The sequence below is a fragment of the Perognathus longimembris genome, chromosome 2, assembly GCF_023159225.1.
Source record: "Perognathus longimembris pacificus isolate PPM17 chromosome 2, ASM2315922v1, whole genome shotgun sequence".
Classification (NCBI taxonomy): Eukaryota; Metazoa; Chordata; class Mammalia; order Rodentia; family Heteromyidae; genus Perognathus; species Perognathus longimembris.
In genome coordinates this window covers 42,608,366-42,634,769 of record NC_063162.1, presented here as the reverse complement: position 1 = coordinate 42,634,769, position 26,404 = coordinate 42,608,366, and the positions used below count along the sequence as shown (strand labels likewise).

General features: G+C 34.4%; 1 protein-coding gene across 1 annotated transcript in view; it reads left to right on the top strand.

Moving 5' to 3' along the window:
- The window catches only part of Ctnna3 (catenin alpha 3), a 1,259,651-nt gene that overhangs the window by 905,815 nt on the left and 327,432 nt on the right, over positions 1 to 26,404 (top strand). The gene's annotated exons all lie outside the window — the stretch shown is intronic.

The window sequence follows — 26,404 nt, the reverse complement described above, 5'->3', positions numbered from 1 at the left end:
TTTATTGTGGGCCAAAGAGAATAAACAGACATAACCCTTAAATAGTCACATCATGGCAAAACCAAAGTAGTCATTGGTAAGAGGCAATTATAAAAGCTACCATAAAGGAAGACAGATTGTTTTCAAAGAGAAAAAGAATAAGGATTGAATGTCTCAACAATAAAGAAATTAAAACTACAAAAAGCTTAGTAGGTTAATGTGAAACTATGGTCAGGGGCTGGGAATATGGCCTAGTGGCAAGAGGGCTTGTCTCACATACATGAAGCCCTGGGTTCGATTCCCCAGCACCACATATATAGAAAACGGCCAGAAGTGGCGCTGTGGCTCAAGTGGCAGAGTGCTAGCCTTGAGCAAAAAAAAAAAGAAGCCAGGGACAGTGCTCAGGCCCTGAGTCCAAGCCCCAGGACTGGCCAAAACAAAAAAACAAAAAAACAACAACAAAAAAAACAAAGAAAAACTATGGTCAAACTTAGAATATTATGGGTAGCTAAGGTAACCTATGAGAGTGAGCACCTTTTCAAATATACCAAATATATCTTTTCAAATATACCAAAGCTTATTACTATGTTCTTCTGCAAAAAGAGGAAATGAAGAAGGAAGCAGCTTTTTGTAGAGTACTGGGAAATATATTTAATTAATGGCTTTAAATCAACAAATACTTTATTTTTAATGAGACACTCATTACATTTAAAATATATTTTAAATTCTTTATTATTGTCAAGTAGTTGTACAAAGGAGGTGCCATTTAATAAAATGTTTTATGAATATAATCAGTGTTACCCCACTTCAATATTCTCATTTCCCTTCAACCTACCTCTTCCTCTTACTTTTCTTCATGTTGTGATACATACAATGAATTTTTACAGCATCCTCCCCACCTTCAATCATCCAACCCTCTCTCCTTGACCCCAGTCTTCTCTTGCAACTACCCATTTCCTGGTGCTTATTTTGTTGGACTTTCACTTTAACATTCTAAAATATACTATTTGAACTCTCCATAGAGTCTACTTTTTTTTATTTAATTTTTTTCTGCTGGTCCTGGGGCTTGAACTCAGAGTTTGGGCATTATCCTTGTGCCTCTTTATGCTCAAAGCTAACACTCTACCACTTGAGCCACAGTGCAGCTTCTGGCTTTGTCTGAGTAGTTTTTTGGAGATAACAATCACATGGACTTTTGGCCAGTCCTGGGCCTTGGACTCAGGGCCTGAGCACCTTCCCTGGCTTCTTCCCGCTCAAAGCTAGCACTCTGCCACCTGAGCCACAGCGCCCCTTCTGGCAGTTTTCCATATATGTGGTGTTGGGGAATCCAACGGAGAGCTTCATGTGTAGGAGGCAAGCACTCTTGCCACTAGGCCATATACCCAGCACACATGGACTTTCTTATCTGGGCTGGCTTTGAACTGTTATCCTCAGATCTCAACCTCCTGAGTAAGCAGGATTACAGGTGTGATCCACTAGTGTCTGGCTGAGTATACTGTTGTGGATTATCATAAAAAGAATAATCCACAAAGAAGAAAACAAATATCTGTAAACAATCTTCAAAATAGAGAAATCAGAATGAAAGAATTCATGGGAAAAATAGGAAAGGTCAAACTTATGATGGGATATGATATTTCAATATATTATCATGAAATACTGAAAGCTCAGAGACCAAAATTGTAGAAAGAATATCTAGGATTTGAAAAAAAAAAGTTAGATTGAGTTACTGTTGAATAAATGAAATGTTTTACATATTATGTAAAAGTGTAAGAAAATGTTATCCACTGTAAGCTAAAATATCTTCACACAATATGATTACATTATATGTCAGCAATAAAAAATAAAGGAAAGTGTATTTAAAAATAAATAAATACATTTCTAAAACTCAGGTTAAAGAAGAAATCAAAGAAATGAGGGAGTATATTCAACTGGTAAAGAAATGAGAATATACAACTTAACCTATGAAATGCATCTAAAATATATATTAACTATGAAATTTACAGGATCGAATATGTTCACTTAAAAATAGACAAAACAAAGACCTAACCTAAGCATTTACCCCTGGAAAATGTAAAGCTCTAAAGAAGTAATTTGAGAATACTATGCAAACCTTTAAGAAATGTAGCTTTGACATATTTGAAAATTTAGATAAAATAGACAATGTCCCTGAAATGTAATATATATAAAATAGGTGTTAAAACAGACTAAAATAGAAGATAAAGTTAAGTTTAGCAAGAACTAAAAGATATCGAAGTGATAGAAGGTTAACAATAACGTTTCCACCTTTGCAAGAGGCATTACACCTAGAATTTTTTTTAGCCAAAAATGACCAAATATTCAGAATTCTTTTCATTACGTACAAATGACTTAAAGTTTAAATAATCCAATATGATCTGTCTAAATTTGTTAGCATAATTTAAAAACCTACTACAGCCATCATGGAGCCATTTATTATATAAATTTATATGTCATATGAAATCCTAGAAATTAATACAATAGCAGGGTATTTTAAACTTCAAATGGTTAGCATCATGGACAAGTATGATTACTATAATACAAATGTTGTATTCATATAAAAGCCTAGTTGTATTAGAATTTCCATTTCTCTAAGGATAGGCTAGGAAATCTATAAACCAGATCCAGTGGTGGTTGATAAAATGATAAGCAGATTATAGTTTCTCTAAAATTTATTTTTGACTAAGTTAACATTTTTTTTTCACAAAAGGAACTCATCTTCCTGAAATCACAACAGCAGGTCTCTGATTAGGACAAGTGACTTGGAAGAAAGCAAACATTTAAGTGTCATGGTGAGAGATAAGCAGAAATTCTCTGGAACAACCCCACCCCTCAAATGCATATTAGACAAAGGAGGCCATTCATTTTGTTCTGAAATGGTCACCAACAATAGAGGGTCAGCTTTTCATATTTTTGCTTGTTGTGTTCATTGGAGGCAAAACAGCAGTGAGATACAGGGCAGAAGGCCTATGTGAAAGGAAGGATGTTAACATTTTTTATTAGAAATAGATTAGACATTCCTTTTAGAATTATGGATACATTTTATTATGACAGATACAGAGAAACTGAAGGGTTCTCAGAGCAAAAGGTTTTAGATGGTAGAAAATCAATTCAAAAATGAAAGCCCTTACATGGTACAATTATTTTTTAAGGAAAGCTACTATGAAAAAATTCTCTTACTTTGTCAACAAAAAAGGAAAATCAATTTCATGAAGTACTCTTAAGAAAATGAGACTTGTTTAAAAATTACTGGGAGAAATATTAGTAAATATTCTATAGTTTTCCCCCCCTTACTATTGTTTTGAGGCAGGACCTTGCTACCTAATTCAGGCTGCCCTGAGCCCAGGACCCTCCTCCCTCAGCCTATCCTTAGTGCTAAGATCAAGGGAATTTATCTCAGTCCCATTTTGACCAAATTGTAGTTGAAAATAAAAATAAGCCTCTGCAAAAGTCACTAATTACATATAAAGAAGAACAAATTACATAAGAACTTTAAAATGATTTAAAAATCATATTTAGTGTAATATTGACTTCTGCAGATAAATTATAAAACTTAACATTGAATAGTGTATAGACCACATAAATTCAAGGTCCCAGAAATGACAATCTTTAGACATTTTCTTTATAATTTTCTTTAGAAAATCTCTTTAGAAGTTTTGAAATATTCAATCCTTTCTCATTTTATTTTCTACAAAACAATGGAAACACTAAATTTATTTCAGCTCCATGTTTCTAAACTTATCCTTTTCTCATTCTTGTATCACATTCATCATTAAACTCCTGAGGAATCAGGAATTTACAAACCTTTTTTTACCTAATTGCCTGATCTGACCACTTGTTCAAATGACTTAACCTTTTATTTACTTTTAGACAAAATAAGCAGAATGAAAGCACTAGGTATTTTTGTCGTAAAAGGTATAGCTTTAAGAGAAGAAGAGATGGATGGATTGTATCATACAGCAAGATGTAGTGTGAAGATTTAATGCATAGGAAATATCCCTTCCCACTCTTGTATATCTATTTCATATTTCTAAATTCTTTGGCAGATAAAGTAATTCTTATTTTGATGGTAGATATCTGGACATGAGGAATTGTAATGAGATATAAATCTCTTCAAAAGAGACCTTGTGTTGTCTCTGTCTTTATGAATCTGCACTCGTGGTTATGGCACACACCGGAACTGACATTTATACATAACCTTCTAGATAATGGATTCACATGGCTGTTTAATCTTTAAAGGAAATATGAAGAATCACAAGATCACATTTTATACCTTTGTAAATCAAACATTGGAAGTGTAATCACTACTACTTGTGTAGACCACATAATACCATATCATACTTGTTTGCCATTATTTATAATCAGGACCATATATTAAAAATACTAATTCTTACTTTTTTCATTTCTTTATTGTCAAAGTGGTGTACAGAGGGGTTACAGTTTCATACATAAGGCAGTTAGTCCATTTCTTATCCAACTTGTTAACTCCTACCTCAGTTTTCCTCCCAGCTCCCCCCTTCTCACTTCCCTCTCCCTACCACCATGAGTTATGCATTTGGTTTGCAGCATATGGTTTTGTAAGTATTGCTGCTGCATTGGATTGTCTTTTTATCCTTTGTCTCTCAATTTTGGTATTCCCTTTCCCTTTCCTTGTTCCAATACACGCATATACATTATCCAGGGTACTAAAATCAGTTACAGTGATATCAGTGGTAAAACCACGGGAAAGAAAGATAAAAGAGGGGCTGGGGATATGGCCTAGTGGCAAGAGAGCTTGCCTCCCATACATGAAGCCTTAGGTTCAATTCCTCAGCACCACGTATACAGAAAATGGCCAGAAGTAGCGGTGTGGCTCAAGTGGCAGAGTGCTAGCCTTGAGCAAAAAGAAGCCAGGGACAGTGCTCAGGCCCTAAGTCCAAGGCCCAGGACCAGCAAAAAAAAAAAAAAAAAAAAAAAAAAAGGCATAATTTCACATAGTATGTTGAAAATAACAATAACAATGATATACCACTTGTTTCCATCGCACATGTTCATATGGACATAGCTGCTAAGGTGATCTTCTAGGACTATCCTAGACTTGGACAAATCATTCTCAATGAGGGAAAACAGAGAGTCTATGTTTCTTAGGGTCAGGCTCACTTCATTTAGTATGATTTTTTTTTTTTTTGCAAGTCCTTCCATTTCCTTACAAATCGGGTAATGCCATTCTTTCTGATAGAGGCATCGAATTCCATTGCGTATATGTACCGCATTTTCTTGATCCACTCATCTACTGAGGGACATCTGGGTCAGTTCCATATTTTAGCAATGACAAATTGTGCTGGTGGCTTTAGTGTGGTCTTGCTTGTAATCTTTTGGGTAGATGTCCAAAAGTGGGGCTGCTGGGTCATAGGCAAGCTCTATGTTTACCCTTTTGAGGAACCTCCATACTGCTTTCCAGAATGATTGAACAAATTTACACTCCCACCAACAGTTAAGACTAATTTGACTCCTTTAAAAATCTGTGAAAATTCAGAACAATGATATTTCAGGAATTGCCTAGCAATACAAGATGACTTTTCAATTTTACTCCTTATTTCTGAGGACCCTTTTTTCCTACATTGTTGTAGCCATGTTGTTGTACCAAAAATTATGTATCCAAAAATCAGAATTTTAACATGCCATTCTATGACCACCATTTACTCTCCTATCATATATTATATAGCGGTTTATTTCTAATTAGCTTATGACTTATTGGACATCTCTGGAACATTTCAACCCTTTTATTTGTTTCTTGTCTTAGCTTGGGTTTCATTGTGGCTCCTATGATAACTGCTCATAGTACTACTATGAATGAAAGTTAGTCCATCTCCAGGAAGAGAGAGTCAATACTTGTTATATCATCTCCTTGCATCAATTTAGGAGAATTCTTACAGGTGCCAATGTTCCTTTATGTGTCAACTGAGATTCATTGGTCATCTTCTTTTGCACAATTCTGCCTTCTTCATTTCTTTCAGATGTGTCTTCTGGGAGAACACTCTCCACAAATCAGCATGCAGTTTTTGTTTTGTTTTTTTTTTAAATGTGAGAACATATTTCCAAGAAAGCTTATATCTCCTTTCTAAAACTCACACTTCTAACTTATTTTTCTCTGGTTATTCACCTGGAATTATTTTCTTAACAGTATTTATTACCACCTGAAAATATAATATTTTACCTCAACTCTTTTTATTTAATAGAATTTAGGCTCCTTAGTAAGAACCCTTGGTTTGTTCAGAACTCTGTCCCAAAGGCCCAAATTGTCCTTATCTGATGGTAAGTCTTATAAATATTTGTTAAAAAATTTGTTAACTCTTTATTTATGTGAAACACTACATCAGGGTAGTTATTGCATTTATAGTTACTACATTGAGTATAGAATTTTTTCAAATACTTATGTAACAAATAGAGTAATAATAAAAATTTACTGAAATAAATTTGAATTTGATGTCCTAGGGGAAAAAGTCAATAAAAATGTAAAATAAAAATATTTTAAAAGGGTAAATTTCTGGGCTGGGAATATGGCCTAGTGGCAAGAGTGCTTGCCTCCTACACATGAAGCTCCCGGTTTGATTCTCCAGCACCACATATATGGAAAATGGCCAGAAGGGGCGCTGTGGCTCAGGTGGCAGAGTGCTAGCCTTGAGCAAAAAGAAGCCAGGGACAGTGCTCAGACCCTGAGTCCAAGGCCCAGGACTGGCCAAAAAAAAAAAAAAAAAGGGTAAATTTCTATTATGGTTATTATTTAGAAATCATAGACTTGAATATACTTTAAAAAATAATTTTTGCTTGAAATTGTGGTCTGTATTTTGGGAACCAATAAATTAATCAAGGCATGGCTAGGGACTGGGAGAAAGGAAACTTCATTTACTGAAGGCCTACTTTATACCAGGCATATGAGCACATCTTTCATAATTTTCAAATATTGTATACATAACATTAAAGATGTTAAAAATAATTTGAAAGCAATGAATGCAATAAGTGAATTCACAAATCAGAAGTGAAAATACATAGATAACACAGTTGCTAGAAGGAACTTACAATCTTTTTTTTTAAGTTTTTATTATAAAACTGATGTACAGAGAGGTTACAGTTTCACACGTTAGGCATTGGATACATTTCTTGTACTGTTTGTTACCTTGTCCCTCATACCCCCCTCCCCCATCCCCCTGTCCCCCCCTGAGGTGTTCAGTTCACTTACACCAAACAGTTTTGCAAGTATTGCTTTTGTTGTTGTTTCTCGTATTTTACCCTTTGTCTCTCAATTTTGGTATTCCCTTTGAATTTCCTAATTCTAATACCAGTATACACTGTTTCCCATACACTCAGATAAGATTACAGAGATAGTGTAGATACAATCACAAGAAGGTGATACACGAACATCATCAATAGTCGAAACTACAGATACACATGGGATGTTGAAAGTAGTTTCAACTCTGATATAACAATCATTTTCATAAAATGGAGTTCATTTCACTTAGCATCATCTTATGGGATCATAAGGGTATAGCTATTGGGCTCTTGTGATCCTTTGTTGTGACTTGCCTAAACCTGTGCTAATTAGTCCCAATAAGGGAGACCATAGAGTCCATGTTTCTTTGGGTCTGGCTCACTTCACTTAATATAATTTTTTTCCAAGTCCTTCCATTTCCTTACAAATGGGGCAATGTCATTCTTTCTGATAGAGGCATAAAATTCCACTGTGTATATGTACCACATTTTCCTGATCCATTCATCTACTGAGGGGCATCTGGGTTGGTTCCAGATTCTCGCTATGACAAATTGCGCTGCAATGAACATTGTTGTGCTGGTGGCTTTACTTTGATTTTGTTTGTAGTTTTTTGGATAAATACCCAAAAGTGGGGTTGCTGGGTCATAGGGGAGTTCTACATTTAGCCTTCTGAGGAATCTCCAACTTCTTTCCAGAGTGGCTGAACCAGTTTACATTCCCAACAACAATGAAGTAGGGTTCCCTTTTGACCACATCCCCTCCAACAACTGTTATTGTTAGTCTTCTTGATATATGACATTCTTACTGGGGTGAGATGGAATCTCAATGTTGTTTTGATTTGCATTTCCTTTATGGCCAGTGATGTAGAGCACTTTTTCATATGTCTCTTGGCCATTCTCATTTCCTCATCAGAGAAGTCTCTTTGTAGGTCTTTAGCCCACTTGATGAGTGGGCTATTAGTTCTTTGCGGTTTTGTTTTGGAGGAAAGTAATTTTTTTAGTTCTGCATATATTTTAGATATGAGGCCTTTGTCCATTGAATGGCCGGTAAAGATCTTCTCCCAGTCTGTGGTCTTTCTGTTTATCTTGTGAGCTATGTCCTTTGCCATGCAGAAGCTCTGCAGTTTGATCCAGTCCCATTTGTCCAACCTTTCTTTGATTTGTAGCCTTTCTGGGTCTTTGTTCAGGAAGTTCCGTCCTGCGCCAAGGAGCCCAAGTGTTTCTCCTACTTCTTCCTTTAGTGTGTTCAGGATGTCTGTTTTGATTTTGAGGTCTTTAATCCATTTGGAATTGATTTTGGTGCAGGGTGATTATATAAGGATCTAGTTTTAGTTTGTTGCATGTGTTGAGCCAGTTTTTCCAGCACAATTTGTTAAAGAGGCTATCTTTCTTCCAAACTGTCTTAGCCCCTTTATCAAAGATTAAGTAGGCGTAGGAACTTACAATCTTATGTCTAGTGTATAATGCCACACATATGTGTATATGTGTGTGTAGGTGCATACATATGTGTGTATAAACACATATGTATTAATGCCACAGCTAATTCAAGAGTTGAGAAAGAATAAGGATATTCAAATATTTGGGCTAATATAAAAAAAAAAAAAACAGCTGCATTCACAGACAGTGTGATTGTACCTGTCACTAGGCCGGCATGGAATGGGGCCCAGCAGCTGGCCCACCCATGTGATATGTAAATGGTCAGTTTTAAAAATGGTGTGTAAAGTAGCGTTAAATGTCACTGAAATATGGATTTTAGATGTGTTTGGGGTATATTTGAGAGTACCAAATGAAAATGATGAATTGGCTCAAATCTTCCTTTCCTGTTCCCTTTCTTTTTTCTTTTTTAAAGCACAGTTGTTTAAACTCCCTGTATAGTGAGAAGACATGCATTCTGAAGAAAGTGTTCTACTGGAAGTAATTGGATGTTTTCTTCTATCACATAAATCTATGAGCTGGTCTTTAATATTCTTGTAAAGTTAGGTGACAGGCATTTGTTACTACCAGTGAGGCTTTCTAAAAAAATATTTTTGTGCCAAAGCCTTGTGACACTTTGGAAGAAAAGCATGTGAATGTGAGGAAGAACATGCATGGTTATTTCATTCATGAAGTTGTCTATATCCTTATTCACAATGACATAATTATACTAAACTATAAGTATGAAGAAGTGGTTTAACACAAACCAGTTGAGTTAAACTGCCTGGGTTTTTCAATCCTAGATCTACTGCTTACTATTAGTATTTGATGTCAGAGCAGTAATTATTTGATAGCTGTTTGATTTTGTTTACTTGATGAGAAAGAAGATAATACTAGATATTTATTTTGTTATTTGAAATACTAAGGGTGATGATAAGATGTGTCATCTATGTACAATTTCTCAGTTCATTCTTATACATATAAGGGCTTTTAAAATACTCTTGGATATAAAGTATAAGGAATTAATATAGAAAACAAATGTACATAATATTTCCCCCCTGGGATACTGAAAACGGAGGTAAAAATTATAGAACAAAGATATTTACATAAATGATGAATAAGACAAAACTTTTCAATGAACATGAAAACCCTACAATAATGCCTATTCCATTTCCACTCTTTGTGATGGCAATCAACAATTTGTAAAGTGAAGAAATGAAAGGGCTAGGCATCCCAGTAATTACTTTGCCAACATTTCCATAGATTGTGGTTCCTACCTGCTCTAAATAATGATCTTCCAGAGAGAAGCAGGGTAGTTTTAGGAGTCAGGAGGTTGCCTATTGTTGGAAACTCTTACTCAAAATTATTCTTGTGTGTCCTCAGCCTTCTTTTAGAAACTGGCAGACAGCATCTTTTTTCCCCTACTTTTTCATGGAGAGATGGTATGACACACAGCACATTAAGAAAAACCAGTTTGTTTTTTAATCTTTAAGTAGTAGTACAAAGGAGTTGCCATTTAACGAGCATTTCATGATTACAATATATCTTGATCAGTGTCACCTCTTTCGACATTCTAACCCATTCTTGTTTTTGCCTTCATGGGCATTGGTAGAAACTAAAGTTTTAAAAACATGTCTTGAGTCACACAACTCTGCCTGGACAGAGGCTGTATTCAGTGTGTGACCACTTCGGCCCACATTGGCTGGGAGGAAGAACATGTGACAATTCCAATCCCTAGCATCTGACCAAGAAAACAGGGTGAGGAAAAATAAAAATAAAAATAATGTGTGAAGTCTGTTTTATGAGGCATGGAATTAATGGTTCATTTCCTATGTTCCACGAATTATCAGTAATACAAGATTCATCTGAGGTAACTTCCTACTCATATCAGAAATAATCAATTACTAGGTATTTAGTAGTATTTAATTACCTCTTTAAATGTACTGTCCAAATGTATAACTTACAATACTTACATTAATTACTTTTACACTACGGAAGCTTAATAATGGAAAAAAATCAGTGAAATAAATGGATGAGTTGAGCTATTTCATTGACTCTTACAGGTATAAAAATGGAATAAATAAGAGAGAAGCCAATTTGCAAAAAATGAAGTCATCATACAAACAATAAATAATATCTGTATGGTTCCCAGAGGCCAGACATACATTTTTATTTGATCATCAGTCTCAGAGATTAAACTTACTAAGTTCTTGATGAGGTAACTAAGGTTTAATTTAGATAGGAAGTATTAATATATTCAAGTATACACATGTAAATAGTAGGAAGCAAAGCCAATACAAAAACCCCTGAAAATAATGCCACATAATTTACTTGTGTCCTACCCTGCTGTCAATTCAGATATGTTATGGTGTCTTTAGGATGACAATACTCCTCTGAATTTCCAATTCAGAATACTGCCCAAAATTCTCTGTAGGTGGCAGTCTTATTTCCATGTCTGAATTGTCTATGGAGTTGACAACCGGAATTGTACCAGTGACAATGTGTTCACATTAGGGTGATCTAAGTCTTGAATTTATGCGATGTGATTAGCAGGAGAAAAATAAGTTTTAGAAGTTGATGAATTGGCAATTAAATTTACCCATACAGCTATTTACCTATTGAAAGTTTTGGATAAATAAAATAAGTGAACTCAATGAGCAGAAAGAATGACATTTTTTAATGAGAGTATAATAATACTAGAGAGTTTGTGTCCACATCTTTTTGATCCTATAAGATTCAATTTCAACAGATGTCATATACATATTCATAGACATAAACACGCATATGTATATGTCAATATTGATAGTGGGAATATCGGCATGTCAATATTATGTCTTGGAAAACACCAAGTGTAGATATGTTTACATCATTTTCTATGGAGCCTCTTAACCAATAACCTTTAATGTAATACTTGATAATTAAGGCAATCTATTGATGTAAAAGAGGTTTGCAAACAACATTTAAATGATATGGAGAAAAAATAAAAGGTTTTATTATGGCTTGATCTAGCATACAATATTTCTCTTTTCCCTTGACGTCAAGCAATGTAGTAAAAATGCAATTCGCAATCATTTTATCGATTATCATTGTTAATATATTTGCATTCTTTTTTCCTGTTATTTTTCTAAAAGTAAGAAGTCTAACATGCTTGCAGGATATAAAATAAGGCGTCAAAAATCAACGGCCTTTCTCTATGCTAACGACCCGAAGACCAAAGCTGAAATCAGGAAAGCAACTCCTTTTGCAATAGCCCCCCAAAACATAAAACACCTAGGAATAACCTTAACCAAAGAAGTAAAAGACCTCTTTGAGGAGAACTTTAAAAGCTTGAAAAATGAAATTAACTCAGAACTAAGGAAATGGAAAAACCTCCCATGCTCCTGGATTGGGAGGATTAATATAATCAAAATGGCAATATTACCAAAGGCTATCTACAAATTCAATGCAATACCCATTAATATCACAACACCGTTTTTTAATGAAATAGAGGAAGCAATCCAGAAATTTATCTGGAACAATAAAAGACCTAGGGATAGCAAAAACAATCCTAAGCAGAAAGAACAGTGCTGGAGGAATTACAATACCCAACTTCAAGCTGTATTATAAAGCTATAGTAATAAAAACAGCTTGGTATTGGCACCGGAACAGGCCTGAAGACCAATGGAACAGAATTGAAGACCCAGAAATGAACCCACATAACTACGCCTACTTAATCTTTGATAAAGGAGCTAAAACAATAGTTTGGAAGAAAGATAGCCTCTTTAACAAATTGTGCTGGAAAAACTGGTTCAACACATGCAACAAACTAAAACTAGATCCTTATATATCACCCTGCACCAAAATCAATTCCAAATGGATTAAAGACATCGAAATCAAAACAGACACCCTGAAAACACTGCAGGAAGGAGTAGGAGAAACACTTGGGCTCCTTGGCGCAGGACGGAACTTCCTTAACAATGACCCAGAAAGGCTACAAATCAAAGAAAGGTTGGACAAATGGGACTGCATCACACTGCAGAGCTTCTGCACGGCAAAGGACATAGCTCGCAAGATAATCAGAAAGCCCACAGACTGGGAGAAGATCTTTACCGGCCATTCAATGGACAAAGGCCTCATCTCTAAAATATATGCAGAACTAAAAAAATTACCTTCTTCCAAAACAAAACCACAAAGAACCAATAGCCCCCTCATCTCTGATGAGGAAATGAGAATGGCCAAGAGACATATGAAAAAGTGCTCTACATCACTGGCCATAAAAGAAATGCAAATCAAAACAACATTGAGATTCCATCTCACCCCAGTAAGAATGTCATATATCAAGAAAACTAACAATAACAATTGTTGGAGGGGATGTGTCCAAAAGGGAACCCTACTTCATTGTTGGTGGGAATGTAAACTGGTTGAGCCACTCTGGTGAGCAGTATGGAGATTCCTCAGAAGGCTAAATGTAGAACTCCCCTATGACCCAGCAGCCCCACTTTTGGGTATCTATCCAAAAGACCACAAACAAAATCTCAGTAATACCACCAGCACGACAATGTTCATTGCTGCACAATTTGTCATAGCTAGAATCTGGAACCAACCCAGATGCCCCTCAGTAGACGAATGAATCAGGAAAATGTGGTGCATATACACAATGGAACTTTATGCCTCTATCAGAAAGAATGCCATTGCCCCATTTGTAAGGAAATGGAAGGACTTGGAAAAAATTATGCTAAGTGAAGTGAGCCAGACCCAAAGAAACATGGACTCTATGGTCTCCCTTATTGGGAATAATTAGTACAGGTTTAGGCAAGTCACCTCAGAGGATCACAAGAGCCCAATAGCTATACCCTTATGAACACATAAGATGATGCTAAGTGAAATGAACTCCATGTTATGGAAACGATCGTTATGCCACAGTTGTAACTACTTTCAATGTCCCATCTGTATCTGTAGCTTCTATTATTGATGATGTCCTTGTATCATCTTCCTGTGGTTGTACCTGCACTATCTCTGTAATCTTATCTGAGTATATTGGAAACCGTGTATACTGGTAATAGAAGTAGGAAATTGAAAGGGAATACCAAAATTGAGAGACACAGGGTAAAAAAAGACAAACAACTACAAAAGCAATACTTGCAAAACTGTTTGGTGTAAGTGAACTGAACACCTCAGGGGGGGAAAGGGTAAGGGGGAGGGGGGAGGGGGGTATGAGGGACAAGGTAACAAATAGTACAAGAAATGTATCCAATGCCTAACATATGAAACTGTAACCTCTCCGTACATCAGTTTGATAATAAAAATTTTTTAAAAAAGAAGTCTAACATGCTATAAAAACATACGAATGTGTATATGTTTCAGTTTGAGTATATATGTGTGAGTTTCTTGTTTAATATTTGTTTAAATTTTTTTGTAAATTATTGCTATATTTAGGAATCCCTGTTTACACTTTATCATTCTACAAGGATGCAATTTTTAACATAAAACCATTTATAAATAATGGTATGCAAATAATATTGGAGGAGAAGAGACATTGCATTAATAATACCAGGAAAACAGTGTTGTTTATAGGCACATAGTAACAGATTATCAGTGATAAAATTAACCTTAAATGGTTGAAAGTATAAGTCATAGCAATCACTCTTAGATGTGTAATTAGCATCATCACTTAATGCAATTAAATTAACCCAATGTAACTATTTGTTGATAGTGTAATGACATGATGTTTATACAGCAATTTTCTTAATTGTATGATTTGTAGGTTGAAAGCAAAGAAATTCTGAATTCTGAAAGTTTCTGCTATTCCTTGCTAAGGTCATGTTTTCATAAGTTCAGGCCTAAAGTTTGGTGTGAATGAAAAATGGTTCTTATTTAAGCTCTCTTATATTGTTTATTAACTGGTGACAATCTCAGTTTTTCACACATGTACCACATGCAAGATTACAGTAGGAAGGGGAATGTCATGTATTGCCTTAACTTGCTATTGTCAAGCATTTTGTATATCATCCTGTTTCTAATATTTGTATCTCCTATGGTTTTATTAATAGAATTGTAGTATTATTCTAAGCAATTGGAATCTTTATAGATACATTGTACATTTACTATTGCAGATAGTATAGGAGGCACGGAGGTACCTATATAAGGGAAAATCATTCATAGTCCATGGTTATATGCCATTGAGAAAATATTCACAGCCAACCTTAATTCGTGTTTGATTTGGGTGGATAATAGCCAATATGCTAAATTTATGGAATTGTATGAGGAAAACAAGAAGACTTACAGACTCAAAAGTTGTTCATTTATAGCTAACCTTACCCCAAAAGGTAGGCCACTAAGCCTGAACATAGTGAAATATAGACAGCATATATACATGACTATTACTATTTGCAGTTCAACAATCATGATTGGAGAAGGAAATAAAAAAGAAACATCAACAAAATGAAATTAAAGGAAAAAGAAATCAGACCAGATGTTGTGAATGTGTTTTTCATGCAGAGATGTTTAAATGGGAGGAATGGCCTTCCAGGCAAGGTTGCTGAGATAATAACACTGCATTTGCTCAAGATGGTTTGATTAGATGCTCTGATAGAGGAGGTTGCAAACTTAAAGAGAATAAGCTGTGTAGGCTTTCAGTGCTCTTAGCATCTTAAAATAAATGTCATATCTTTATTCAACACCTTGAATAAAGATAATAATTTATCTGCATTTGCATTAATCTTAAAATGAAAAACGAATGTCTTATTTATATTTTATCAATTTTTAAACCCTTTACCTTATATTGCCAGAAGTGTTTGCTGTTATGCCACCACTCTTTCTAATAGTATTATCAGAGGCTTCATCACAGTCCCTGCACTAGTTTTTCCTGCTGAGATTCCTAGATGGTCCTTAGCTACCATCATTTCTACTAAACATAATGCCTTAAAGAGAGTTAATACTGGTCCCATGCACTTCTTGTAATTATTGGATTAATCTTCATGCCATTTATGACCTTTAGAAATCTCAGGAAGAGAAGAGTGTGTTCTTCAGGACAGAAGCATGAAATGAAAGAATTAAAACACTTATTTAGTGTTTAAATAACAAGTTTAAAACGACTCTTGTCCTAAATCTGAAGATAGTTATGTACAAAGGCCATGACTTTGATTTTTCAAGTTGTGAGAGAACTATCAAAGACATTTAAAGTATGTGATGAAAAAGAATGTCATATAAATCATAAACAAGCTACCTAATAATTATTTGTAAATTAATTATGGTAACAAAGCCTGCTTTTGGAAACAATTTTAGAGCAAATGTTTAGTTTTTCAGAAAATTGGCATTCTAGCAGTTCCTCCTACTGTGAGTTAGTTCTTTGTCTTTTACCTTCTCAATACATATAGGCATCAGCAACTGTTGATAATATCTTTATCATCTTTCATCTGAATTTGTTTTTGTTTTTACTGGGGTTTGAACTCAGAGCCATAGTCCTATGACTTTCTTGGTCCTGGATGGCATTCTACCATTTGAGCCAGACCAACTTTTTGGTGATTAGTTAGAAATGAAATTGTAATGACTTTCCTCACTGGATGGCTTAAACCTTCATCCTCTCAGTCCCAGCCTAGGATTATTGGCAGGAGCTACTGGTACCTGGTAAATACCTATCATTTAAAAATATTTATACTGGTTTGGGAATGTGGTTTAGTAGTAGAGTGCTTGCCTGGCATGCATGAAGCCCTGGGTTTGATTCCTCAGCACCACAGAAACAGAAAAAGCTGGAAGTGGCACTGTGGCTCAAGAGGTAGAGGAGTGCTGGCCTTGAGCAAAAAGAAGCAAGGGATAATGCTCAGTCCAAGCCCCAGGAGACACACACACACACACACACACACACACACACATACATACACACACACACACACACACACACACACACACACAAGAATGGTACACTGAAATTTCATTTCCACAGGTCATCTTGATCAGTGTTAACCCTTCCATTATCCTTCCATGTATATCAGTTCCACTCATCATTTTTAAAAGAAAATATCTTTTATCAGTTTCAGTGTTTGGCATTGAACTGAGGGTATTGTTCATAATACTTACAATTGTATCCCAAGGCCTTATAGTTATCACTGCGATAGAGAAAATTCCAGTCTTAGTCCTACAATCATTGAGTTACTTATAAACACAAAAATGAACTGAAAAATGAATTTCTGCTAAAGCTAACCTGTATGTGTTGAGACCCATCTGATCTCAATAGAAAACTCATGGTGCACATGCAGAAATTATATCACTGGAAAAGGAATTGGTCTAGCTTTGTTTTCCTATGTGTGTTATGACACTTCATCTTTTCATAGTTTGTTGTTAAAGACCTATTTCTTTTATTAAAATGTGAATATTTCTGATGCAAAGATTGTGAATTTTACTTTTTTTTGTCAAATGCTTTTTACGTAGCCAGTTTTGTCTGAAATTTAAATTATTCCCCTCTCTACATCACAAGTGCGAGCATTAGAGCAATGAACCACCACACATGGCTGAGACATTGAGTTATTTGTTTTGTTATTTTTTATACCAGATAGAAGTATCGAGTGGTAGAAAAGTGTGACTATGTATTGAATGAATCATATATCTTTATTGCTAAATTATATGCTTTTTTATATCTTTATATGCTAAATTATATGCTAATTATATGCTTTAATAATTACTATGTGCATGTAAGTTGGTTCATTGAATAGAAAAACTAGTTTACAAGTGCTACAATTTTTGAGCTTTATATATAAAGAGAAAGAGGCTAAATCATTTTGGAAGATCTGAAGGTGTTTAAGTTTATTAGAGATGTTAGTATTGTATTTTTTAAAGCAATATGTAGTGGTTAATAATGGCAATGTTCATAGTTTGCTAATTCTTACTAATCAAGGTTTTCTAATAGCAATTAAAGAATAATTAAATATAATTTTTAATATTCATTACTAAATACTAAAGCTATGTAGTACTACATGCATTATCATTATATGGAAAACACGTGAGTAGTTTTTATTTTATTAATATAACTTTATCATTTTTATTAAGGTGTTGTACAGAGAGAATACCATTTCGTAAGTCAACTAATGAGTACATTTCTGTTTTTTGAAATGTCATCCCTTCCTGTGGTTCTTCCCTAGTTGTCAACTATTTTTAAAATAAAAATTGATAATACCATTATCTATTGTTTTGGGAAATATTTCTGTACATTTACTGAAAAATATATAGCTATAAAGAATATAGAGAACAAATCTATTAATCAGGAATGGTGACATGTGCCTGTAATCCTAGTAGTTGGGAGACAGAACAGGGAAATCATGTGTTCTAGGGATTGCTACATAGTGAAACTTGGTCTCAAAACCTCTCTGTGCATCACTTTGACAATAAATAAGAAAAAACCCAAACACCTAATTTTAATGACCCATATTATTTTGTGAATAATCCTGGAGATGGAGAATGTTACTTGGGTTTGCTTAAACCTCATAGAATTAGTTGTCTATACAGTAAGTTCTTGATTTTAACCTTAATTTCCTAGAATTAGTTGCAGATGAAAAATAGAAGAGGAATTTATGTCGTGGAGGGAGATCTGGTTTTACTTTTTTAGAGTGGGATGCATTTGAGAGCAAAATATTTCAATAGAAAGATGTTGTGCATGACATGTATGTGTTCTAGGGTGCTATCAAACCCAGAGCTTCCATGCATTTAGGAAATTATTCTACTTCTGAGGTACATACATCCTCTCTTTCCAATGCCTGCCTGATGTCTGCATGAATCCACTGACTAGGAAAATGATCTTTTCTTGGTGTATTTGATAGGCATAGATATTTAAGTGATAGATCCCACAAAAGTCTTGTGGTTTATAATGATCAGCCTATTCTTTCCATGTGAAGTACCCAACGTCTAACGTATGAAACTGTAACCTCTCTGTACATCACTTTGACAATAAATAAGAAAAAGTAAAAATAAAAAATAGAACTAGAAAAAAAGAAGTAGTGTATTTTAGAAAGCAAACAAAATAGTTGAACAGTAATTTCTTAATAGGCTGCTCATGGGGGCAAGATATAAGGGTATAAAAATGTTTTCTATCTTTAAATGTATCTGTAAGTTTGTTATTCTATGTAGAATATCCCTTAGAGTTTATGAACCTATTCAAGAGAGTTTTTCTTAATTGCATTCCTTTAGGACTTCACTTAAGTACTACAAAAATTTGCATGTTTCTGCCCCAAAGTACATATTTTGTAATTGGATACCAAATTGTTCTGTATTTTGAACCATGGAAAAAGAGTATCACCCAAATGAACATCCAGTAACAGGCATCCAACATTAGCATTTAGCATCCAGTATGCAGGAATTGAAAGGTTTTATTCCATTATACTGGAGAATTGCTCACTACTGTCTGTTCCTGCTGACAGTCCTGATGTTCAGTCTGGTAACATCCTCAAAGCTACTTTAAGTTGTTTTCTTCTTTTTGTTTTAATCTCAGTGCTTTCTTGTTCGATGTTAATTGGTTCCTAGTCTATGGGAGAGGAAGCAATGGGAACATTAGCATGAATAAGCTCAGTTAGAAGAATCAACAGAACAAGCTATGTTCTGACTGAGAAAGACAAGGTTTGTTTTACTTTTCTTCATTATGATGTCAAGGTAAGGATGGTGTAAAATACAGTACTCTGAACTTAAAAATTTAGACAAGAATAGCTAAGTCTCTGAAGCACTTAGTTTTGTTTGTTTATTTCTCCATCATTGATTTCCCTGCAGATATTTCTAGAATTCATTCTCCAGGAACCCTCCATCCATGATGGACTCACAAAAATGTAGAATATTAGCACTAATATGGCATTGTCTCTGCAAATTTTGAAGAACTGAAATTATAAAACTACCCCTATTTAAATTTAAAATGTGTAGATAATATATGTTCAAACAAAATTAATGTGCATGTTTATAGTGCCTGGAACTGTATACTAGTATAAACAAGCCTTAGTGACATCGATGTGAAATTTAGGAAATAATTCAAGCCTCCATCTCCTCATATCCATCATCATCTGCTTGACATAGTCACCATATTTTAAAGCCATATGAAACCTTCCCATTTGTGGTACCTTAGTAGATTGAACCAATCCTGATTTTTTGAGTTATGATTCAACTACTGTCACATTGTAAATTGGGGAAATATTTGCTTGCACAAAAACTCAAAATTTCATTTATAAAATGAAGTGTGGCAGACTTATGTCTTTTTAATTTTAATTTTTGCTTTTTTCATTTTATTATCTGGATATTTCACAGCTTATTAACCTACTGAAGGACATGTTCATTGCTCCAAAGTTTTGTCAATTAAGAGTAAAGCTTCTATAAGCATTCATGTACATATGTGGGTATTTATTTATTTATCAATTTGTTTAGAGGTGTGACTATTGAATTGGATTAAATTGTAACTATGACATTGTTTTCGGAAATAGCTCTACCACTGTTCTACACATTCTCCATCAGTGAAGGGGGGTCCTATTGCTCCATATCCTTAACAACATTTGATATTGTTAGATTTTAGTCACTTAATAAATGAGGTATGATGAGAGACATTCTTTCACGTTGTATCTTCTCTGATGAGAGGTCTGTTAACTCTTTGTCTCTCACTATTTTTTTTTTACTAGTCTAATCTTTGTCTTTTGGAAATATCTTTAAGTCTGTGGTTGGCCTTTCCATTTTCTTATCAGTGACTTTTGCACAACATCAAGACTTGATTTCCATGAAACCAAAATTACTATATTTTTCTTTTCATTGCTTACACTTAGAGTTTTGCATTTTAAACTTAGGTCTATGATTCAACATGTGAATTTGGCTTTTCCTTATTCCTCAATATAGAACAATACTTGAAAAATTAGCAGTTACCAAGGCCAAGGTGCTTAATCTAAGAATAATTTTCCAAAGGTGAAAGTGTGACTTACAAATTTAAGTGTATGTGCATTAAAAATTCATTGTTTTTGAGATCCACTAAGATGATAAAGCTTGTTTAAAGAAAATTATTAAAAAAGAATGGTTTAAAAATTTTCATAAGAACAGAGCTGGCCCTACAGCAATAAAATTGTAATCTTTAGAATTTTTTTCCAAAAATGATTCTCGATTCTACCAGATTAAAAAATTATTTAGTTTACCATTTGACAAGAGCCATTTATATAACTATGAGTTTTAAAAACAAAGTGTACATATGCCACTGTAGAGTTTTAAATATACTAATCTATGGTAATAGCATGTGAAATAAAGGTGAAGGTGCACTAGTTCTAAGACAGTCTGGTAAAATTATTAGTGAGATACTGCCTCTAAGTAGTACTTGATTAAATCATTCTGTGAGATATTAATTTGGAAACTAGTCATTGTAGTCAAATTCCTTCCATACAGAAAATGTAAGCATTGTTAATCAGATACATAAGTAACAACTTTATGTATTGCTGCATCCTGTTGGCTTCTTTATTATATATAATATATACTTATATATTATATATTTTTATTATATATAATAAAATTATAGAAAAAAATAAAAATTCATTTCAAAATCTTCTTTTGCTCCACTTCTTATAGTGATGAAAGGTGGAACTACCTAAAGAGGTTCACAACAAATGGAGTACCTTCCAGTGAAAGTCTAATCCTTTATTTTCCCATTTGCTACTGTTTTCCCAAAATAATAAAAATTTCCCTTTGCATCTCAGGCAAACTCTAAGATGATTGATGGCAATTGCCCTAACTCAGCAATTCTCCACTTTTATTTTTTTTTCCGTTTTTTTTTTCCTGTTTATTGTCAAAGTGATGTACAGAGAGGTTACAGTTTCATATGTTAGAACTTGGGAACAGTTTTTGTACTGTTTGTTACCTCCTCCCTCATTCCCCCCTCCCCCTCCCCCTTTTCCTCTCCCCCCATGAGTTGTTCAGTTGGTTTACACCATATGGTTTTGCAAGTATTGCTTTTGGAGTCATTTGTCTTTTTATCCTTTGTCTCTCGATTTTGATATTCCCTTTCACATCCCTAGTTCTAATACCAGTATATACAGTTTCCAATGTACTCAGATAAGATACAGTGATAGTGCGGGTACAACCACAGGAAGGGGATACAAGAGGATCATCAACAATGGAAGCCACGGTTTCACATGGCATGTTGAAATTAAATACAACAGTGATATAACAGTCGTTTCCATAACATGGAGTTCATTTCACTTAGCGTCCAGACCCAAAGAAACATGGATTCTATGGTCTCCCTCATAGGGAATAATTAGCACAGGTTTAGGCTAGTCACAGCAGAGGATCACAAGAGCCTAATAGCTATGCCATTATGAATGCATAAGATGATGCTCAGTGAAATTCTCCCCTTTTAAAGTCATGCCTTTGAGTGCCTGAAGTTCGGTCTTCCTACCTCTCTCCTCAAAACAAGAGTGAAATTGATTCACTGAAGCTTTGAACACCAACTTTCCAGAAGTGATTCTTCTTCACAGCACAGTGTTCTAAATGTGGATGCTTTCTAATAACATATCCTCTTCCTGTGTAACCATAACTTTTGTGATATAACTGTTGAGCACAAATGCAAAAACAATGAAAAAAATAATCAAAAGTAGAACACCTAATGACTTTTTCTGTGTCCATTGAATGAACTCATTCCATCAGCAAATTCTTAAAAGGATATTACATTTGGGCGTGTCATACAAGTTATGTGGCATGTATATATATATGTATATATATATACACATATTTATATTTCTTCCCTAGGGGTTTATGGACTGTATAGCTAGCTTTAAAAAACTCAAGCCATTTATGAAGGGCTTTTACATAAAGAAATTCACCTGACAGATGAATTATAGCCCAATGATCGATTTTGAGAAATTAGCTTAACATTTAGCTACTGTGCATATGTGGGAGGTATCCAACATTTTTATTTCCTTTTTCTGGAACTCTCTGTTTAGAATTTCATGCAAGTAGCTGTTGCCAGCATTCTGTAAAACATTTTTGGTAGTCCAAATTGTCACAATAGGGGAAAAATTTTAAACCTTTACTAATATTTTTGTGTTGTATTTAATTCCCAAGAACATTTAGTCATCATCTCCAACATTTTAGCTGCCTTGGATTAAGTCTGATTATATATATTTTTGCCACACATTTCATTCTTATTTTTCATATTGCATATGATTTGTAGGACGTTTATTTTATGCTTAGGCTTACATCTATTTTTCTTTAACATAATTAATACTATGACTTCTGACAACATTATTAAACTTCGTACAATAACCACACAGCTTCCTGTAAAGCCAAATAACAACCCCCCAAATCCTTCCTTTATTTTCTTCTCATATTTAAACAAGAAATCGTTGAGTATTTGTACCACTGTTATATGGTAGAAGTAACCACTCAATTCAGCTACTGAATATTCTTTATTTTTTCCCATGCAAAATTTGCTGGGACAGAATAGTTTGTGGAAGTTAAAATTCCATCTTTAATCTAACAGAAATTATAGTTTATTCGATAATTAATCTTCTAAGAATTAACAGTATTTTTTCTCTAAATATGAATTCACTTTTATGGGATGAACAAATTGGTACAGCACTACAATCATAAGCACCTCTAGTGAATGCAGAATAAACATTGTGTTCATTGTGTCACATATGTGGACTTAAAATGATTACTTTGGTAGAGTCTATAGTTGTACTTAATTTCTGTGGGAAATAGAATAGTGAAGACTTACATGTAATTTCTGTTGATATGGAACAATGCCTCAGTTTATTAGAATTGTAACAATATATCAAATTAAAACCCAAATGGATTTTTCCGATGTTTTCAATGTCTTATCCTTTTTCATAAAAAATGGCCTTGATATTCTTGACATGACATGAATTGATTGAATTTCAGATCACAGAAATAATCTACTTCTGTTCATGACCTGCAATTTAGTATCCAGGCCAAACAATTTACTTTTTTCAGGGGCAAGATAGCTTCCTTCATTTATTTAACAAACATTCTTGCTAAATTAACAATAGTCAAATCTTACTATAGGTAATAAATATTCTGCTTCAAGGAATATCAGCAATTTTCTGTCCTTAGATATATTTCAAAATCTGCCAGAAGGATAGTTTGATAATTATAGGATAAAATAGAAGAATACGCTCAAATGGACACATGTAAAACATTTCATGTGAATCTCAGACAGCCCAGAACCCAGTATATGCTGTTACAGAGAGTAAGAGGTTGGCCAGATTTTCTTGGAAGGATATATTTGGAGTAGTTTATTGAAAGTATAGTAAGAATTGAATGAGCAGGCCAAAGGGAATGAGTAATCTATGTCAATATTTTAATAATGCATAGTACAAAGGCATGGAAGAGCATGAGAGATTTTTTTAAAGTTTTTATTATAAAACTGATGTACAGAGAGGTTACAGTTTCACACGTTAGGCATTGGATACATTTCTTGTACTGTTTGTTACCTTGTCCCTCATACCCCCTCCCCCCTCCCCCTGTCCCCTCCTGAGGTGTTCAGTTCACTTACACCAAGCAATTTTGCAAGTATTGCTTTTGTTGTTGTTTCTCGTATTTTACCCTTTGTCTCTCAATTTTGGTATTCCCTTTCAATTTCCTAATTATAATACCAGTACACACTGTTTCCCATACACTCAGATAAGATTAGAGAGATAGTGTAGATACAATCACAAGAAGGTGATACACGAACATCATCAATAGTAGAAACTACAGATACACATGGGATGTTGAAAGTAGTTACAACTCTGATATAACAATCATTTTCATAAAATGGAGTTCATTTCACTTAGCATCATCTTATGGTATCATAAGGGTATAGCTATTGGGCTCTTGTTATCTTCTGTTGTGACTTGCCTAAACCTGTGCTAATTAGTCCCAATAAGGGAGACCATAGAGTCCATGTTTCTTTGGGTCTGGCTCACTTCACTTAGTATAATTTTTTTTTCCAAGTCCTTCCATTTCCTTACAAATGGGGCAATGTCATTCTTTCTGATAGAGGCATACAATTCCATTGTGTATATGTACCACATTTTCCTGATCCATTCGTCTATGGAGGGGCATCTGGGTTGGTTCCAGATTCTCGCTATGACAAATTGAGCTGCAATGAACATTGTTGTGCTGGTGGCTTTACTTTGATTTTGTTTGTAGTTTTTTGGATAAATACCCAAAAGTGGGGTAGAGCATGAGAGATTTTGAGAATTATAAGATATGGTAAACTCACCCTATTCAGAGATTTATTATATGCAGTTTTGACCAAGAATAATAAAGAAATAAAAGCAAATAATGAGTGATTGAGTAAATAAATGGGTAGGCAAAATTTCAAACCTCATTACTTCATATCCATGTGCAATTTTACAGCTTTGTTGATGTGGAGGAATTCTGTCAGTTCCCATTTTAATTGTTTCTAAATAATGGTGAGATCAGATGAGTATCTCCTTGCTGTCAATTTTGTGAATTACTTGCTGAAGTTATAAAATGAAACATGCATCTTTGTTGAAGGGGAACATCAAAATGGTGAGACAAAGGGTAAAAGGCAAGGGGCTGGGAATATGGCTTAGCAGAACAGCCTAGCATGAATGAAGCCCTGTGTTCGATTCCTCAGCACCATATAAACAGAAAAGGCTGGAAGTGGCACTGTGGCTTAAGATGTAGAGTGCTAGCCTTGAGAAAAAAGAAGCCAGGGACAATGCTTAGTCCAAGCCTTAAGACATATATATGTGTGCATATATATATATGAATGGTAGACCGAATCTTGTCATTGTTTTCTGGGTCAACTTTTAATGAATAGAATATTTAAAGATGTTGGGTGTTTATTCATATTGAAAAGCAAGAAGCCAAAACCACTAATTCTTTTAGCATTCTTTTAATTTCTTCAAAAAATACCATTAGCATAGCATTGTGTTAACATGCTTATATTTCCAGACTGTTAGATCTAAATTCCACAGAATCCTTGGTAGCCTGTGCCACACAGTATTACCTTCTCTCTCAACAACAATAAACAAGTACAAGCAAATCACTGCTCAAGTTGTGAACATTGCGCCTATATAACCACCTTTCACTAGCTCTGTTTGGGAATATTAATCATTTTATAAAGAAAGAAGATATTTCTGTATACAATAATAACTCTTTATCTTTTCCTTATGCTGAGAGGGTAGGGGGAGGAAATCTAGGGATATGTTTTTTTTGTTGTTGTTGTTTTTTTTTTTTTGCCAGTCCTGGGCCTTGGACTCAGGGCCTGAGCACTGTCCCTGGCTTCTTTTTTGCTCAAGGCTAGCACTCTGCCACTTGAGTCACAGTGCCACTTCTGGCCATTTTCTGTATATGTGGTGCTGGGGAATCGAACCCAGGGCTTCAAGTATAGGAGGCAAGCGCTCTTGCCACTAGGCCACATCCCCAGCCCTAGGGATATGTTTTGGAACATTCCATTTGCTCTGGGATTTATTTGCTCAAATTAATCTTTAAAACTTTATACAGTATTTTGTGTTTGTGTATATGTGTATGAGTGCTGTATGTTCATGACCTTAAGGGTTATTGCTTTACAATTAAAATTGTATTTTTCATTATTTACCAATTTAGAACATTTCTGTAATTTTATTAAACATTATAGCAAGTCAATGAACATTAGCTAAATGGAATTCCAGGATTTTATATTTATATATATTTAACAAAGATTTTTTTTAAGGTTTTGAACCTATGTAATATTGTTTTCATTCAGAATTCTGAGTTCTATCATTATGTCTTTTCTTTTTTTGCCCAGTTATGGGGCTTGAAC